General features: G+C 39.1%; 1 pseudogene; it reads right to left on the reverse strand.

Annotated features, from left to right (window-relative positions):
* Positions 1 to 828: 828 nt before the first annotated feature.
* LOC139033143 (craniofacial development protein 2 pseudogene) lies at positions 829 to 19402 on the reverse strand (annotated as a pseudogene).
* Positions 19403 to 19952: the final 550 nt, after the last annotated feature.

Here is a 19952-nt window from a genome sequence, read left to right on the forward strand (position 1 = left end):
ACATATATTCCTGCATGTTGGTTTTATGTGTGAGCCCTAGAATTCTGATACCAGCCTTACAATTAGTTGTGTATTATAAAACTTTGTTGATTAAAAATCTTCACACAATTTATAAAATGCAGTTTAACAATGTATTAAAATTCAAAATACACATACCCTTTGACATATCGATTCCCATTAGGAGAATGTGACCTAAGGAGAAGATAAGCAGCGAACTGTGCAAAGATGTAAGTGTAAAACTATGCATGCAGATACTTTGACACTAGTTTTATTTCAGAAAATAGATGTGATAACTCTTCTGTAATTAATTTAGAGATATGTTTAAAATCACATGTACTCAAGATGCTTATAATAAAAAGAAAACAAAATAAAGAATAAAACTCTGCATCCAAGATTGTTTCTAAGAGCAAAAATCTAGACAAACTTAAATGCCATAAATAGGAAACTAGTTAAATAAAATATCCATGTTCAACTAAATGTAATGCAGACAGCTTTTTAAAAGAATTTAATATATATTGATGTGGAAAGATACATTATTAGATCTTTTTCATTTATTTTTATTAGTTGGAGGCTAATTACTTTACAATATTGTAGTGGGTTTTGTCATACATTGACATGAATCATCCATGGAGTTACATGTATTCCCCATCCCATTATTAGATTTTTAAAGAATATTTCAAAATGGAATATTTATCCATTAGGCAGACTTTTATTTAGTATCTATTTTGTACCAGGCATTGTTCTAATAACTAGGAAGAGAATGGAATTTAATTCTAATAGGATATATACTATACTCTCATTTATTTAAAATTTTGAATATATATGTGCTTACATTTGTGTAAAGAGAGAAACGTCTGGCCCGGGCAGGGGCCGAAGAGGCGGTTGGAGCATGGGAGGTGGGGTGCTGCTGTTCGCAAGTACGAATCGACACTGCAAGTCTCGGGTTGCGGGGGGTGCTGTGTGCTTCCATAAAGTACCCACGGGAGCGTTTAGCTAGGCATACACCCATACGGATGAGGAGAATGTGGGAAGATTTGACAGCAACAAGATTTTGAAAGGCACCAAAAAAAAGAAAGGGCAAGTAGTAGATGATTTAGCAAACCAATAATGGGGAGAGCTCAAAGGCAACATTATTTGCACTGTAGGACCACCAAAAAGTTTAGGACCTGATAACCTCGGGCATCTCTGGAAGTGGCAGTCCAGTGGAAAACAGAGGTCCTGGAATTAAGAGAATTGGAGAAAACTTTTTAAACAGATCCCCTCCCCCTGCTCTCAGTAACTAGACTACTGACCACCCCCCTTAAAGGAAAAAGACTGAGTTTTCCTTCTGGACAGGGTAAAACAGAAGGAAGATTAAGCAACTATGTACATACTAAGTAATAAAACACTTCCACAACCCTAAAAAAGAGAGAGAGAGAGAGAGAGAGAAACGTCTGAAAGGAAGTTCACTATAAAGCTAATGGTCATTCTTTTCTGAGTCGTAAGGCTTTAGCTAACTTTTATTTTACTCTTTTTTTTTCTTTTCTGTAGCGTTGGAACTTTTAACATTAAACATATAAGATTTTTATAATCAAAAGAAACAACAAAGTTATATCCACTTGTGGAGAAAATTCCCAACCACCATCCTTCACCCCTAGTTATTGTCCAAGAAAAATCTCAAGTCTCTCAGGAAGAACAACTAAGCTATCATCAATCATCAACACCCCTTCATGAACTTCTTTCTTAGCTCTTTGAGGGACTGGTTGGCTAAGGGAAGATATTCCTGAGGGTTAAAGGATGCTTGAAGGTACAGAGATGACCACTGAAATGAATCTGCTTATTGTAGTTCTACAAGAAGTTGGGGAAGGCAACTATATCTAAGTCAGAAGAAAGAGAAAGATCCACCTAATACCAAAAATATTTCTGACTCCCACACCTTTCTAGGACTCAAAACCTCATCTTCACAGCATTATAATAGAGCTGTACTCAGTAGACTGCCAGGAACCCTCTGGCATTCAGGAATTTCATAGAGGAAGAAAGTTCTCATCTGTGTAAATAATTGTCCTTCTTGTTTTCTCCTCCCTGCAAATAGACTCATTAGGCTTTTGGCATCCCCTAAAGAGTTGGAGCCAGCCCCTAACTACTGATACTTCTCATTAGTATGCCATCATTGCAGTTCTTTTATTGCACTTATCAAATTACTTTCTCCAAGAACATTTCCTAGCTCTCGAAACTAAGTTATATACTGAAAATGAGCATCTGGGAAACTCTCATGCTTTTTATCCAGCATACTGGATTCCAGAAATAAGGCAAGGTAGAGTACTCCATAACTGAGGCTGTACTCTCATCTCCTTAACCAAAATCTATCACAAGTACTACTGTCTTTAATTTAAAAACAGACAGACATTTACTTAAAAGTATAGCATAGTGTTTAAAGTTTACTTTACAGTCCAGGAGAACTGACAGATATGTACATAATGAACATTAAAACCAACCGGGAGGAATGAAATAATATGGTAACATATAAGCAAAGAGCTATGAGATTAAGAAGAAAAGTACCATTCAACCTGAGAGGGCAATCATGGCTAACTTTTTAGAGAAATAGCATTGGAGCTAAGGAATGAAAGATGAGTTTGATTTCAGTAAATATAAATAGTGACAGAGATCAATCCAGGCTGAGAGAACATCACAAGCAAGAACATGAAGGCAGAGAAGTATGTGAAGTATTGAGCTAAGAGTGATTAATCAGCTGTGACTAAAGGAGATGGCACTGTAGCCCTGGCCTACAGTGCTCACTACATATTGTAGCATCCTGGAGAAATGTAATGAGAGATGATATCAGAAAAAAGTGACAGCGGCCAGATTGTGAGGGCCCTTGAGTGCCAGATTCAGGCCTTTAGATTTAATTATTTAGGAATTATTAAAGGAGAAGAGTGATAGGGTCTAGCCTCTGACTTAAAAGGACAACTCCAGTGTTTACATAAACAGTGGAATAAAAGCAATGGGAATGGTATGAAAGGAAGACAACTAAGAGGCTACTTCAGTAGTCTAAAAAGAGACAACAAGGGCCTGGACTAAGATAGTGATGATGACAATGAGGGGGATACAGATTTGGGAATCCTCAGTATATGGGAGACATTCAAAGATATGGAAATAGATGAACTTAACCTCAGAAAAAGTATAGAATGGAAAGAGAAGAGAATTAAACATCAAACTCTGGGGAAAGACTATACCTTCCCTTCTCCATGTAACTCAGTGAACTTTTCTGGGTGTCCCTCATTGTGGAGAATCTCTTCTCCATTAGCCTAGATATTTTATCATCAGTGCTGTATGGATAGAGAAGTCTTGAGGCTACTGTAAGAATAAGACTGAAAACCAGAGGCAGGAGGCTTAAGTCCAAAACCTGAGAACACCAGAGAACTCCTGACTCCAGGGAACATTAACCGATAAGAGCTCATCCAAAACCCTCTATACCTACACTGAAACCAAGCTGCACCCAAGATCCAACAAGTTCCAGAGCAAGACATACCGCGCAAATTCTCCACCAACGCAGGAAAACAGCCCTGAGCTTTAATATACAGGCTGCCCAAAGTCACACCAAACCCATAGACATCTCAAAACCGGACGCTTCATTGCACTACAGAGAGAAAAAATTCAGCTCCACTCACCAGAACACCGACACAAGCTTCCCTAACCAGGAAACCTTGCCAAACTACTCGTCCAACCCCAGCCACAGGGAGGAACCTCCACAATGAAGAGGGGAAGAGGGAGGAGGGAGGTAGAGGTGACCAGGAGGAGAAGAGAGGGAATCAAAAGGGGTGAGAACAATCTAGCCAGTAATCAAATCCCTCTGTGCTCTCCACAGCCTGGAACATCCAGAGAGGTTCACGGAGTTACATAGAGAAGAGAAGAGGGAGGAAGGAGACAGAGGTGACCAGGAGGGGGGGGGGGGGTGAGGGCAAAAGGAGAGAGACAGATCTAGGCAGTAATCAGTTCCCTAAGTGTTCTCCACAGCCTGGAATACCCAAAGAGATTCACAGATTTGGGTAGAGAAGAGAATAGGGAGGGAGGAGATAGAGGTGACCTAGGGGAGAAAAAGGAGAGTAAAAGGGGGAGAGGGCAACCAAGCCAATAATCACACTCCTAGGTAAAAATGGGTACTGAAGATTGGATTCTTAAAAGTACAAATTGATAATAAATACCAAAAATCAGAATACAGAAATAAATACCAAAACTGCCAGAATACAGAAAGGCCACCCCAAACACAGCAATCTAAACAAGATAAAAAGTCAGAGAAATACTCAGCAGGTACAGCAACATGATAAATGCCAACTGAACCAAACAAAAGAGGAAGAGATAGGGAGTCTACCTGAAAAAGAATTCAGAATAATGGTAGTAAAAATGATCCAAAATCTTGAAAACAAAATGGAGTTACAGATAAATAGTCTGGAGACAAGGACTGAGAAGATGCTAGTAATGTTTAACAAGGACCTAGAAGCAATAAAAAAGAGTCAAACAGTAATGAATAATGCAATAAATGAGATCAAAAACACTCTGGAGGGAGCCAAGAGTAGAATAACAGAGACAGAAGATAGGATAAGTGAGGTAGAAGATAGAATGGTGGAAATAAATAAAGCAGAGAGGAAAAAAGAAAAAAGCATTAAAAGGAATGGGGACAACCTCTGGGACCTCTGGGACAATGTCAAATGCCCCAACATTTGAATCATAGGAGTCCCAGAAGAAGACAAAAAGAAAGGCAATGAGAAAATACTTGAGGAGATAATGGTTGAAAACTTCCCCAAAATGGAAAAGTAAATAGTCACCCAAGTCCAAGAAACCCAGAGAGTCCCAAGTAGGATAAATCCAAGGGAAAACACCCCAAGACACATATTAATCAAATTAACAAAGATCAAGCACAAAGAACAAATATTAAAAGCAGCAAGGGAGAAACAACAAATAACACACAAGGGGGTTCCCATAAGGATAACAGCTGATCTTTCAATAGAAACTCTTCAGGCCGGAAGGGGCTGGCAGGACACACTTAAAGTGATGAAAGAGAAAAACCTACAACCCAGATTACTGTACCCAGCAAGGATCTCATTCAGATATGAAGGAGAAATCAAAAGCTTCACAGACAAGCAAAAGCTGAGAGAATTCAGCACCACAAAACCAGCTCTTCAACAAATGCTAAAGGATTTTCTCTATACAGGAAACACAGAAAAGGTTTATAAACTTGAATCCAAAACAACAAAGCAAATGGCAACGGGATCATACTTATCAATGATTACCTTAAATGTAAATGGGTTGAATGCCCCAACCAGAAGACATAGACTGGATGAATGGATACAAAACCAAAACCCTTATATTTGTTGCCTACAAGAGACCCACCTCAAAACAAGGGACACATACAGACTGAAAGTGAAGGGCTGGAAAAAGATATTTCACACAATGGAAACCAAAAGAAAACAGAAGTAGCAATACTCATATCAGATAAAATATACTTTGAAATAAAGGCTGTGAAAAGAGACAAAGAAGGACACCACATAATGATCAAAGGATCAATTCAAGAAAAAGATATAAAAATTATAAATATATATGCACCCAACATAGGAGCACCACAATATGTAAGGCAAATGCTAACAAGTATTAAAGGGGGAATTTTTTAAAAAAATTTAAAAAATAAAGGGGAAATTAGCAATAACACAGTAATAGTGAGAGACTTTAATACCCCACTCACTCCTATGGATAGATCAACTAAACAGAAAATTAGCAAGGAAACACAAACTTTAATGATACAATGGACCAGTTAGACCTAATTGATATCTATAGGACATTTCACCCCAAAACAATGAATTTCACCTTTTTCTCAAGTGCACACGGAGCCTTCTCCAGGATAGATCACCTCCTTGGCCATAAATCTAGCCTTGGTAAATTCAAAAAAACTGAAATCATTCCAAGCATCTTTTCTGATCACAATGCAGTAAGATTAGATGTCAATTACAGGGAAAAAAACTATTAAAAATTCCAATATATAGAGGCTAAACAACAGGATTCTGAATAACAAATCACAGAAGAAATCAAATATGCATAGAAATGAACGAAAATGAAAACACAACATCCCAAAACCTATGGGAAACTTTGAAAGCAGTGCTAAGGGGGAGGTTCAGAGTAATACAGGCTTACCTTAAGAAACAAGAAAAAAGCCAAATAAAAAACCTAACTCTACACCTAAAGCAACTAGAAAAGGAAGAAATGAAGAACCCCATTTCTAGTAGAAGGAAAGAAATCATAAAAGTTAGGGCAGAAATAAATGCAAAAGAAACAAAAGAGACCATAGCAAAAATCAACAAAGCTAAAAGTTGGTTCTTTGAGAAGATAAATAAAATTGACAAACCATTAGGAAGACTCATCAAGAAAAAAAGGGAGAAGAATCAAATCAACAAAATTAGAAATGAAAATGGAGAAATCACAACAGACAACACAGAAACACAAAGGATCATGAGACCACTATCAGCAACTATATGCCAATAAAATGGACAACTTGGAAGAAATGGAAAAATTCTTAGAAAAGTATAACTTGCCAAAACTGAACCAGGAAGAAATAGAAAACCTTACCAGACCGATCACAAGCACAGAAATCAAAACTGTAATCGGAAATCTTCTAGCAAACAAGCCCAGGACCAGACGGCTTCACAGCTGAATTCTACCAAAAATTTAGAGAAGAGCTAACACCTATCTTACTCAAACTCTTCCAGAAAATTGCAGAGGAAGGTAAACTTCCAAACTCATCCTATGAGGCCACCATCACCCTAATGCCAAAACCAGACAAAGATGCCAAAAAAAAGAAAGAAAACTACAGGCCAATATCACTGATGAACAGAGATGCAAAAATCCTTAACAAAATCCTAGCAAACAGAATTCAAGAACATATTAAAAAATCATACATCATAACCAAGTGGGCTTTATCCCAGAGATGCAAGGATTCTTTAATATCCTCAAATCAATCCATGTAATATACCATATTAACAAATTGAAAGATAAACCATATCATTATCTCAATAGATGCAGAGAAAGCCTTTGAAAAAATTCAACATCCATTTATGATAAAAACCCTTCAGAAAGCAGGCATAGAAGGAACATACCTCAACATAATAAAAAGCTATATATGACAAACCCACAGCAAACATTATCCTCAATGGTGAAAAATTGAAAGCATTTCCCCTAGAGTCAGGAACAAGACAAGGATGCCCATTCTCACCACTACTATTCAACACAGTTTTGGAAGTTTTAGCCACAGCAATCAGAGCAGAAAAATAAGTAAAAGGAATCCAGAATGGAAAAGAAGAAGTAAAACTCTCACTGTTTGCAGATGACATGATCCTCTACATAGAAAACCCTAAAGACTCAACAAGAAAATTACTAGAGCTAATCAATGAATTTAGTAAAGTTGCAGAATATAAAATTAACACAGAGAAATACCTTGCTTTTCTATACACTAACAATGAGAAAACAGAAAGAGAAATTAAGGAAATAATCCCATTCACCATTACAACAAAAACAATAAAATTCTCAGGCATAAATCTACCTAAAGAAACAAAAGGTCTATATATAGAAAACTATAAAACACTGATGAAGGAAACCAAAGAGGACACAAATAGATGGAGAAATATACCATGTTCATGGATTGGAAGAATCAATATTGGAAGAATCAATATAGTAAAAATGAGTATACTACCCAAAGCAATCTATAGATTCAATGCACTCCCTATCAAGGTACCAACGGTATTTTTCACAGAACTAGAACAAATAATTTCACAATTTGTATGGAAATACAAAAAACCTCGAATAGCCAAAACAATCTTGAGAAAGAAGAATGGACCTGGAGGAATCAACCTGCCTAACTTCAGGCTATACTACAAAGCCACAGTCATCAAGACAGTATGGTACTGGCACAAAGACAGAAATATAGATCAATGGAACAAAACAGAAAGCCCAGAGATAAATCCACACACCTGTGGACACCTTATCTTTGACAGAGGAGGCAAGAATATACAATGGAAAAAAGACAACCTCTTTAACAAGTGGTGCTGGGAAAACTGGTCAACCACTTGTAAAAGAATGAAACTAGAACACTTTCTAACGCCATACGCAAAAATAAACTCAAAATGGATTAAAGATCTAAATGTAAGACCAGAAACTATAAAACTCCTAGAGGAACACATAGGTAAAACACTCTCTGACATAAATCACAGCAGGATCATCTATGACCCACCTCCCAGAATATTGGAAATAAAAGCAAAAACAAACAAATGGGACCTAATTAAACTTAAAAGTTTTTGCACAATGAAGGAAACTATAAGCAAGGTGAAAAGACAGACTTCAGAATGGGAGAAAATAATAGCAAATGAAGCAACTGACACGGAATTAATCTCAAAAATATAAAAGCAACTCATACAGCTCAATTTCAGAAAAATAAAAGACCCAATCAAAAAGTGGGTCAAAGAACTAAACATACATTTCTCCAAAGAAGACAGATAGATGGCTAACAAACACATGAAAAGATGCTCAACATCACTCATTATCAGAGAAATGCAAATCAAAACCACAATGAGGTACCATCTCACACCAGTCAGGATGGCTGCTATCCAAAAGTCTACAAACAATAAATGCTGGAGAGGGTGTGGAGAAAAGGGAACCGTCTTACACTGTTGGTGGGAATGCAAACTAGTACAGCCAGTATGAAGAACAGTGTGGAGATTCTTTAAAAAATTGGAAATAGAACTACTGTATGACCCAGCAATCCCACTGCTGGGCATACACTGAGGAAATCAGAATTGTAAGAGACACGTGTACCCCAATGTTCATCACAGCACTGTTTGTAATAGCCAGGACATGGAAGCAATATAGATATTCATTGAGAGACAAATGGATAAGAAATCTGTGGTACATATACACAATAGAATATTACTCAGCCATTAAAAAGAATACATTTGAATCAGTTCTAATGAGGTGGATGAAACTGGAGCCTATTATACAGAGTGAAATAAGTCAGAACGAAAAACACCAATACAGTGTACTAACACATATATATGGAATTTAGAATGATGGTAACAATGACTGTATATGCGAGACAGCAAAAGAGACACAGATGTATAGAACAGTTTTTTGGACTCTGTGCGAGAAGATGAGGGTGGGATGATTTGAGAAAATAGCATTGAAACATGTATATTATCATATGTGAAACAGATTGCCAGTCCAGGTTTGATGAGACAAAGTGCTCAGGGTTGGTGCACTGGGATGACCTTGAGGGATGGGATGAGGAGGAAGGTGGGAGGGGGTTTCAGGATGGGGAGCACATGTACACCCTTGGCTGATTCATGTCAGTGTATGGCAAAACTCAGTACAATATTGTAAAGTAATTAGCCTCCAATTAAAAATAAATAAATTTTTAAAAATAAAATAAAGGCTGTTGGTTGGACCCAGCATTCTGGCTCTAGGAACGCTGGCAATACAAGTAGAGAGAGCAGCTCCGCCCTGAACAGCTGCCATGGAAGCCTCAGGGGCAAGCAGTGCAATTGCCTGTGCTGTGTTTTGTGAGACAGCCTTCCCCTTAAACACTGGTATTTTATCCTGGTGATTAGAAGAATTTGGCACTTGGGAGCAAGGTCCTGTGACCTTCTGCTTTGTATGAATACACACAGCATTGCGTTTTTATGTTACACCCTTAATATACAGTCCAAACGCAAAAGCTTCCTGACAAGAGCCAATTTAAAGCCAAAGAGGAAAAGATTTTATGATACTATTTAAACTGAACAAGGCTCTGAAATGTAATGGATTAGAATGAAGTAGAAAACAAACAAGCCTGTGGTAAGACAGATCCAAAAAGGTTGAACCTAGCCTCTGACCATCACCTCTTGCATTGATTAGGCCTAATTTATCAAAAAACAATTTCTTTCAGTCCAGATAATTGAAGTGCTTTGATCTTTTCAAATCCTGCTGTTGGAGACAGAGGGAATATTTTATTCAGTTTTCATGAAACTATTAAAATTATCTGTTATCATGTTCAGAAAAGAAAAAAAAAAGAACCTTTATTCCACATTCACTATATACCAAAAACTGTATAGGTACTTAGCATATACTATTTTATCTAAATTCCTCTCTCAACAACCCTAGAAAGTATATACTGTTACTATTCCTATTTAATAAATGATGAAACTAAGTCTCGGGGAGTTGGGATAACTTGACTGAGATCCCACTAGCAAGTGGTCCAAGTAGAATTTGAATTGTACATTCAGATGCTAAAGACTGTGTTCTTCTACTATACCAAAGTACCTGATATAAAGTTGATACTTAATAGTTGTTGAATCAACCACAATGGTCACACCTAACTCCCTTTCTGCCACTGTCATATACTTCAAATAATTATATGCCTTCAAATTTGGGGCTACTCATCATAGAGTCTCTTGTGACTAAATGCACACTCCTCTCTGGATCACCTCTTTCTGCCTCATCAGGAATTTGTCTCCAGAGTAGCAGAGGTTTTTTCAACTTAATACAGGCCAGAATTCAGGCTTCAGAGAATCCCTGTTGGTGTGGGACAGGGATTTCAAGACACTGTTTCCAGGACAACAGGCAAAAGTCACTGTTTAAAAAAAAACAAAGGGATAAATTTTATAGAGAAATAACAAAAGTTGACTATGATGGCTCCTGGGAGGAGTGTCCCAATCATATTAGCACAGTGATAAGTAAGAGTGGGAGGGGAAAGTATAGAACTGGCTGTCAGGAGACTTCTGTTCTAGTCCAGATTTTTGTCATTGATGCATTGCATGACATTGGACAAGTCACTATCCAGGTCTCATTCTCAGTGTTTATCATCTGTAGAATAATGGGCTTGGGATAATTAAGGTTGCTTTGAGAGTTGACAGCTATAATTCTATGACCTAGAATTAAGGGGATGCTGAGCAGTGACATGCATGGGTAGATATATGCAAGCATGCACACACACACACACACACACATACACACACATACACATACTGTATTGAACAACCTCAATCACTTGTGTAAGCACCAGTCATTTAACATATTTTCTTTTTTTCTCTCTCTCTTTTTTTTTCCACTTATTTTTATTAGTTGGAGGCTAATTACTTTACATCATTACAGTAGTTTTTGTCATACATTGAAATGAATTAGCCATGGATTTACATGTATTCCCCATCCCGGTCCCCCCTCCCACCTCCCTCTCCACCCGATCCCTCTGGGTCTTCCCAGTGCACCAGGCCCGAGCACTTTTCTCATGCACCCAACCTGGGTTGGTGATCTGTTTCACCCTAGATAATATACATGTTTCAATGCTGTTCTCTTGAAACATCCCACCCTCGCCTTCTCCCAGAGTTCACAAGTCAGTTCTATACATCTGAGTCTCTTTTTCTGTTTTGCATATAGGGTTATCGTTACCATCTTTCTAAATTCCATATATATGTGTTAGTATACTGTAATGGTCTTTATCTTTCTGGCTTACTTCGCTCTGTATAATGGGCTCCAGTTTCATCCATCTCATTAGAACTGATTCACACATTTTCATAAGGGCCAAACTTAGTGCTTTCTTTTTGCTTGCCAAAGCTAAGCCATGTGATCATTTTCCTTGTAATCTACATTCGCTCTTAAGAAGAATTTGTTTTTCATGATGTCACCCAAATTATGTTTGTTAAAGTGAGACTGGAAGCTCGGCATGAGGAGTCTGCTTAATTTCATTATTTCAGTATATTAAGTTTATTGCAGGTGCTCAAGTCTGACTGTGAGAAGAACATCTGTCAATGTTTGGGTTTTATTCTACCAGCAATGAGGGTAGCTTTCAAGTTTGCTGAGCAATGCGGTACATTTTTTTCAATGTTCACATTCTTCCTATTAAATTTTAAGCCTATTTTTTTCCTTTCACCTTATTCTTAGCAAAGGCTCCAGCACTCACCTGAGTCTAGGTCTTCCTGGATTGATGTGACAAAATCAGATAGTGTTGCCCAGACCCTCTGGGTACACGAGTTCCTCTAGCAATCCCCTCATCTTGCTCTTTACCCTTCAAAAGACGAGCAAAGAATGCAAATGCTTCGGTTCCATTCATGGAACTTCTTTTCCCACAAGGGAGCTGGCTTCATGGTTCTTACATATGTAGAAGAGCAGCGTGTGCACTGGTTCCTGGTCCAAATTCTGTCACCATGTATGTGACCTTAAGAAATCCCTTTCTGGGACTTTCCTGGTGGTCCAGTGGCTAAGATTTCCCACTCCCAATTCAGAGGACCTAGGTTCGACCCCTGGTCAGGGAACTAGATCCAACATGCTGCAACTAAGACCTGGTGCAGCTGAATAAATAAATATTAAAAAGAAAAAGAAATCCCTTTTTATTATTTGGGCTTTTAAAGTTCATCTTAAAATCCATCCCTCTCAAATCCATCCATTTTAAAACCAGAGTTGAACTAGGTAATCTAGTAATCATAGGTAATCTGTAGGTAATCCTAGGTAATCTCTAAGGATCTTTTTGGTTTTAATACTCATGATTTTTTCACACAATCACATCCATGTTAGAAGGCACTCTCCCAGAAGTTGGGACTATAAAGTTTAATTAAGATCATCTTTAGTACCTTGGGGTTGCACAACTCCAAACAGTACTATTCACATTGTAGGAGTTACCTGAGGCCCTAAAATCACCTGGCAGCATATTTGAGAACCTGACACAGGTTTTTAAAGTATAATACCTGCCATGGCATACATATGTCTTGAACCATGCATACTGGTTTAAAGCCTGTTTCCCCCTTAGTGTTCAGTCACTTCAGTCGTGTATGACTCTTTGCGACCTCGTGGATTGTAGCCTGCCAGTCTCATCTGTTCATGGGATTCTCCAGGCAAGAATACTGGAGTGGGTTGCCATACCCTACTCCAAGGAATCTTCCTGACCTGGGGATCAAACCTAGGTATCCTATGTCTCCTGCATTGCAGGCAGGTTCTTTACCCACTGAGCAACCTGGGAAGCTTGTTTCACCACTAAACTTTGGCAAAAGAGTTCCCCACTTCAAAACTTCAGGTTCCTTCTTCAGTGAGAAAGCACAACTCTCTAGATCTCTGTCTTGGTCTCCTTTCCTTATCCAAGATGTAGGGCCCATGAGGAGTGGCCTCTCTCTTCAAAGAATGAAGAGCTTGCATTATGTAAAAGGAACAAAAGGTTCAATTTTGTTAAACATAGAACAGTTGAAGGGAGCATCTTGGCCTGAATAAGATCAACAGACCTTTTTCTCCCTAGCATAAAATTCTTAAGTGCCTAGGGGAGAAGGAGCCATGGAAAGGTAAGATTAGAATGTGTTCAAGCTAGGTGGAAGATTTCACAAATTTCCTTGAGCCAAACCAAGAGTGCACCACATATACTCAGATGTGGGGTGTATTAGAGGGTCATGAGGTATTTCCCCAAGGGTATCTTTGGCAGAAGTGGAGAGGTTACACTTCTCCCAGGGGAATGAGCTGAATGAACTTCATTGGAATATCAAATATTGTTATAAGATAAGACCTGTGCACACATTTATACCAATCCACCAGAGGTTCCAGAGAACTAGAGCTCTACTACATGAACATGAACTCTGCATGCACATGAACTCTGGCCCTGCTGACCAGACTAACTGGCCTTTCCAGCCATCTTTCATACCCTTGAGCATTTTCCCTCACCAGATTCAGTTTCCTGGTATGTAAATGAAGGGTTGGAATGCAATCATAGTTTTCAAACTATTCTGTGCAGCCCTAGAGTTCAGACTCAAGGGCATGGTTTGGGTTCATGGCTCAAGGGCAACTTCACAGATGAGAAAGACAGAGAGAGGCCAAAAGGGCAGAGATCTAAACCTTTCTAACACACATTTCAACAGAGTAATTCAGCTTCTATCAGTTTTATATGTCAGGCTTCCACAAAGGATTCCATTTGAAAAAGAAAAACTATTCTAATGCTAAAAATAGAAGGCTACTGATTTGCATACTCGATAAGTGTCCTACAAGCTCTAATGTTCTATATGTCTATGAAGAAAGAGTCATAAATTGAGAATTATTTTTTTCTTTGGAGATTGGTTCTCTGCTGGGAAGAAAATCCAAGAAGTACTAAAAACCCCAAGAAGTAACAAATAATCATCTGTCACTGAGCTACATAGTTAGATCTTTGGTTGCATTTTGCCTGCCAACTGGAGCATGAGATTAAAATCTTCTGTAGTTTAGTTACATTCTTATGAATGAGATTCCAACTGGAAGAAAACTGATTTAGCTTGAAAGAAGTCTGGATGTATGGGCGGAAGACGCACCTAGGTTTCAAGTGAAGCTCTGCTCAAGGAAGTTAAATGATGACAAACATAACTCCCATCTGAACTTTCCAGAGCAATTAATATCCCTACATTTAACTAGTATCTGATTTTAAGGAAAACTTGGGTATTTATTTTAAGATGGAGAAGCTACATTTTAGCACCATCTGCTGGTGTTAAATTAGCTCTGAAAACCAAATGCCAACTACCTATTTACTTTGCAAGTTTGGCCGTATTCTGGCACTAATTAGTCAAGGTGACTTGCCTGTTTCAATTATATGGTCACTTTGAATGATTCACTTGTAAAGAAGAGACTTGTCATCAAAGAAGGGTTTTATAGGAGCCCAGAATGCCTGACTTCCCCCTAAAGATTGGCAGGAAAAGTCACCACCTGCCTAATACAATTTGAAGAGAAATGGAAGAGTAGAAGGACATGTGATCATCTTCTCTTGTGAGAACACCAAAATCACAACTATCTGCTGAAAGGAGGATGTTGGAACCCACCAAAAACAGATACCCTACATCCAAGGACAAAGGAGAAACCACAAGATGGTAGAAGAAGTGCAGTCATGTTAAAATCAAACCTCATACTGGCCAGAGACTCTTGGAGGGCACAAACAAAACCTTGTGTGTGCCAGGACCCAGGGGAAAGGAGCAGTGATCCCACAAGAGACAGAGCCAGACTTGCCTGTGAATGTTTAGAATTCTCTGATGGAGGCATGACTTGACAGTGGCCTGCCATGGGATCAGGGGCACTGACAGCAGCAGTCCTGGGAGGTGCACAGTGTTGACATAAGTTCTCTTGGAGGAGGTCACCATTAGCCCTACCATAGAGCCTATAGCTCTACCATAGGGACTGCAGACTCTAGGACTCAGCTGCCTCAGGCCAAACTACAGGGAGGGAGAACAGTCCCACCTATTAGGAGAAAATTAGATTAAATATTTACTAAGCATGGCCCTGCCCACCAGAGCAAGGCCTAGTTTTCCCAATAACCAGTCCCTTCCACGAGGAAGCTTGCACAAGCCTCTTATTCTCATCCATCAGAGGGCAGGCAGAAGAAGCAAGAACTTCATCCCATGGCTTCTAGAATGAAACACACAATTACAGAAAACTAACCACAATGATCACATGGATCAGAGCCTTGTGTAACTCAATGAAACCATGAGCCATGTCATATAGGGCCACCCAAGGATACAAGTCATGGTGGAGAGCTCAGATAAAACGTGGTCTACTGGAGAAGGGAACAGCAAACCACATCATCATTCTTGCCTTGAGAACTCCATGAACATTATGAAAAACCAAGAACATATGACACTGAAAGATGAGCCTCCCAAGTCGATAGGTTTCCAATATACTACTGGGGAAGAGTGGAGAAATATCTCCAGAAAGAATGAAGAGGCTGAGCCAAAGCAGAAACAATGCCTAGCTGTGGATGTGTCTGGTGGTGAAAGTAAAGCCCGATGCTGTAGAGAACAAAACTGCATAGGAACCTGGAATATAACATCCATAACTCAAGGTAAATTGGACGTGGTCAAACATGAGATGGCAAAAATGAATATCAATATTTTAGGAATCAGTGAAGTAAAATGGAAAGGGAATGGGCGAACTTAATTCAGATAATCATTAAATCTAAAACTGTGGGGAAGAATCCCTTAGAGGAAATTGAGTAGGCCTCATATTCAGCAAGAGTCTGAAATACAGTACTTGGGTGCAATCTCAAAAACGACAGAATGATCTTGAATCATTCCCAAGGCAAACCATTCAATATCACAGTAATCCAAGTCTATGCCCCAACCACTAACGCCACAGAAGCTGAAATTGAACGATTCTATAAAACACCTAGAAAGCTTTCTAGAGCTAACACCAAACGATGTCCTTTTTATCATAGGGGACTGGAACGCAAAAGTAGGAAGTCAAGAGATGCCTGGAGTAACAGGCAAATTTGGCCTTGGAATACAAAATGAAGCAAGGAAAACACTAACAGAGTTTTGCCAAGAGTACACACTGGTCCTAGCAAACATCCTCTTCCAACAGCACAAGAAACAACTCTACACATGGACATCACCAGATAGTCAATACTGAAATCAGATTGATTATATTCTTTGAGCAAAAAATGAAAAACTATATATAATCAGCAAAAACAAAACCAGGAGCTGACTGTGGCTCAGATCAATTCAGTTCAGTTCAGTTGCTCAGTCATGTCTGACCCCATGAGACCCCATGAATGCAGTACGATAGGCTTCCCTGTCCATCACCAACTCCCGGAGCTTACACAAACTCAATCCATCGAGTCAGTGATGCCATCCAACCATTTCATCCTCTGTCAGGCCCTTCTCCTCCAGTCTTCATTCTTTCCCAGATTCAGAGTCTTTTCCAAGGAGTCGGTTCTTCACATCAAGTGGCCAAGGATTGGAGTTTCAGCTTTAGCATCAGTCCTTCAGGTGAATATTCAGGACTATTTCCTTTAACATTGACTGGTTGGATCTCCTTGCAGTCCAAAGACTCTCAAGAGTTTTCTCCAACACCGTAGTTCAAAACTATCACTTATTTGGCGCTCAGCTTTCTTTACAGTCCAACTCTCACATCCATACATGACTACTGGGAAAACCATAGCCTTTACTAGGCGGACATTTGTTGGCAAAGTAATGTCTCTGCTTTTTAATATGCCATCTAGGTTGATCATAACTTTCCTGCCAAGGAGTAAGCGTCTTCTAATTTCATGGCTGCAGTAGCCATCTGCAGTGATTTTGGAGCCCCCCAAATAAAGTCTCTTATTGTTTCAATTGTTTTCACATCTATTTGCCATGAAGAGTTGGGACCAGATGACATGATCTTAGTTTTCTGAATGTTGAGTTTTATTTTTTTTTTTTTTTGAATGTTGAGTTTTAAACCAACTATTTCACTCTCCTCTTTCACTTTCATCAAGAGGCTCTTTAGTTCTTCTTCACTTTCTGCTATAAGGGTGCTGTCATCTGCATACTGAGGTTACTGATATTTCTCCTGGAAATCTTGATTCCAGTTTGTGCTTCATCCAGTCAAACATTTTGCATGATGTACTCTGCATATAGTTTAAATAAGCAAGGTGACAATATACAGCCTTGACATACTCTTTTCCCAATTTGGAACCAGTCTGTTGTTCCATGTCCAGTTCTAAATGTAGCTTCTTGACCTGCATACAGATTTCTCAGGAGGCAGGAAAGATGATCTGATATTCCCATCTCTTTCAGAATTTTCCACAGTTTATTGTGACCCACACAGTCAAAGGCTTAGGTGTAGTCAATAAAGCAGAAATAGATGTATTTCTTGGACTCTCTTGCTTTTTTGATGATCCAACGGATGCTGGCAATTTGATCTCTTGTTCCTCTGCTTTTTCTAAAACCAGTTTGAACATCTGGAAGTTCACAGTTCACATACTGTTGAAGCCTGGCTTGGAGAATTTTGAGCATTACTTTGCTAGTGTGTGAGATGTGTGCAATTGTGCAATAGTTTGAGCATTTTGGGCATTGCCTTTCTTTGAGGTTGGAATGAAAACTGACCTTTTCCAGTCCTGTGGCCACTGCTGAGTTTTCCAAATTTGCTGCCATATTGAGTGCAGCACTTTCACAGCATCATCTTTCAGGATTTGAAATAGCTCAACTGGAATTCCATCACCTCCACTAACTTTGTTCATTGTGATACTTCCTAAGGCCCAACTGACTTCACATTGCAGGATGTCTGGCTCTAGGTGAGTGCTCACACTATTGTGGTTATCTGGGACATGAAGTATAGCTTTTCTATGTATTCTTGCCACCTCTTCTTAATATCTTCTGCTTCTGTTAGGTCGATACCATTTCTGACCATTATTGTGACCATATTTCCATGAAATGTTCCCTTGGTATCTCTAATTTTCTTGAAGATGTCTCTAATCTTTCCCATTCTATCATTTTCCTCTATTTCTTTGCTGAGGAAGATCTTTTGCTGAGGAAGATCCTTTGCTGAGGATGATCACTGAGGAAGTCTTTCTTATCTCTCCTTGCTATTTTTTGGAACTCTGCATTCAAATGGGTATATCTTTCTTTTTCTCCTTTGCCTTTTACTTCTCTTCTTTTCTCAACTATTTGTAAGGCCTCCTCAGACAACCATTTTGCCTTTTTGCATTTCTTTATCTTGGGGATGGTCTTGATCCCTACCTACAGTACAATGTCACAAACCTCCATCCATAGTTCTTCAGGCACTCTGTCTATCAGATCTAATCCCTTGAATCTATTTCTCACTTCCACTGTATAATCATAAGGGATGTAATTTAGATCACACCTGAATGGTCTAGTGATTTTCCCCACTTTCTTCTATTTACATCTGAATTTGGCAATAAGGAGTTCATGATCTGAGCCACAGTCAGCTCCCAGTCTTGTTTTTGCTGACTGTATAGAGCTTCTCCATCTTTGGCTGCAAAGAATATAATCAATCTGATTTCAGTGTCGACCATCCGGTGATACCCATGTGTAGAGTCTTCTCTTGTGTTGTTGGAAGATGGTGTTTGCTATGACCAGTGCATTCTCTTTGCAAAACTCTGTTAGCCTTTGTCCTGCTTCATTTTGTACTCCAAGGCCAAATTTGCCTGTTACTCCAGGTATCTCTTGACTTCCTACTTTTGTATTCCAATCCCCTATAATGAAAAGGACATCTTTTTGTGTGTTAGTTCTAGAAGGTCTTGTAGGTCTTCATATAACTATTCAGCTTCAGCTTCTTCAGCACTGCTGGTCATAGCATAGACTTGGATTACTGTGATATTGAATGGTTTGCCTTGGAAACGAACAGAGATCATTCTGTAGCTTTTGAGATTGCATCCAAGTACTGCATTTCAGACTTCTTTGTTGACTATGATGGCTACTCCATTTCTTTTAAGGGACTCTTACCCACAGTAGTAGATATAATGGTCATCTCAGTTAAACTCACCCATTCCAGTCCATTTTAGTTCGCTGATTCCTAAAATGTTGATGCTCACTCTTGCCATCTCCTATTTGACCACTTCCAATTTACCCTGATTCATGGACCTAACATTCCAGGTTCCTATGCAATATTGCTCTTTACAGCATCAGACTTTACTTCCATCACCAGGCACATCCACAACTGGGTGTTGTGTTTGCTTTGGCTGCATCTCTTCATTCTTTCTGGAGTTATTTCTCCATTGATCTCCAGCAGCATATTGGGCACCTACCAATCTGGGTAGTTCATCTTTCATTGTCCTATCTTTTTGCCTTTTCATACTGTTCATGAAATTCTCAAGGCAAGAATACTGAAGTGGTTTGCCATTCCCTTTTCCTGTGGACCACATTTTGTCAGAACTCTCCACCATGTCCTACCCATCTTGGGTGGACTTACAAGGTATGGTTCATAGTTTCATTGAGTTAGACAAGGCTGTGGTCCATATGATCAGATTGGCTAGTTTTCTGTGATTGTGGTTTTCAGTCTGTCTGCCCTCTGACAGAGAAGGATAAGAGGCTTATGGAAGCTTCCTGATGGGAGAGACTGACTGAGGGGAAAACTGGGTCTTGTTTTAATTGGACCATGCTCAGTAAATCTTTAATCCAATTTTGTTTTGATGGGCAGGGCTGTGTTCCCTCCCTGTTGTTTGACCTGAAGCCAAACTATGATGGAGGTAATGAAGATAA

The sequence above is a fragment of the Odocoileus virginianus genome, chromosome X (genome assembly GCF_023699985.2).
Source record: "Odocoileus virginianus isolate 20LAN1187 ecotype Illinois chromosome X, Ovbor_1.2, whole genome shotgun sequence".
Classification (NCBI taxonomy): domain Eukaryota; kingdom Metazoa; phylum Chordata; class Mammalia; order Artiodactyla; family Cervidae; genus Odocoileus; species Odocoileus virginianus.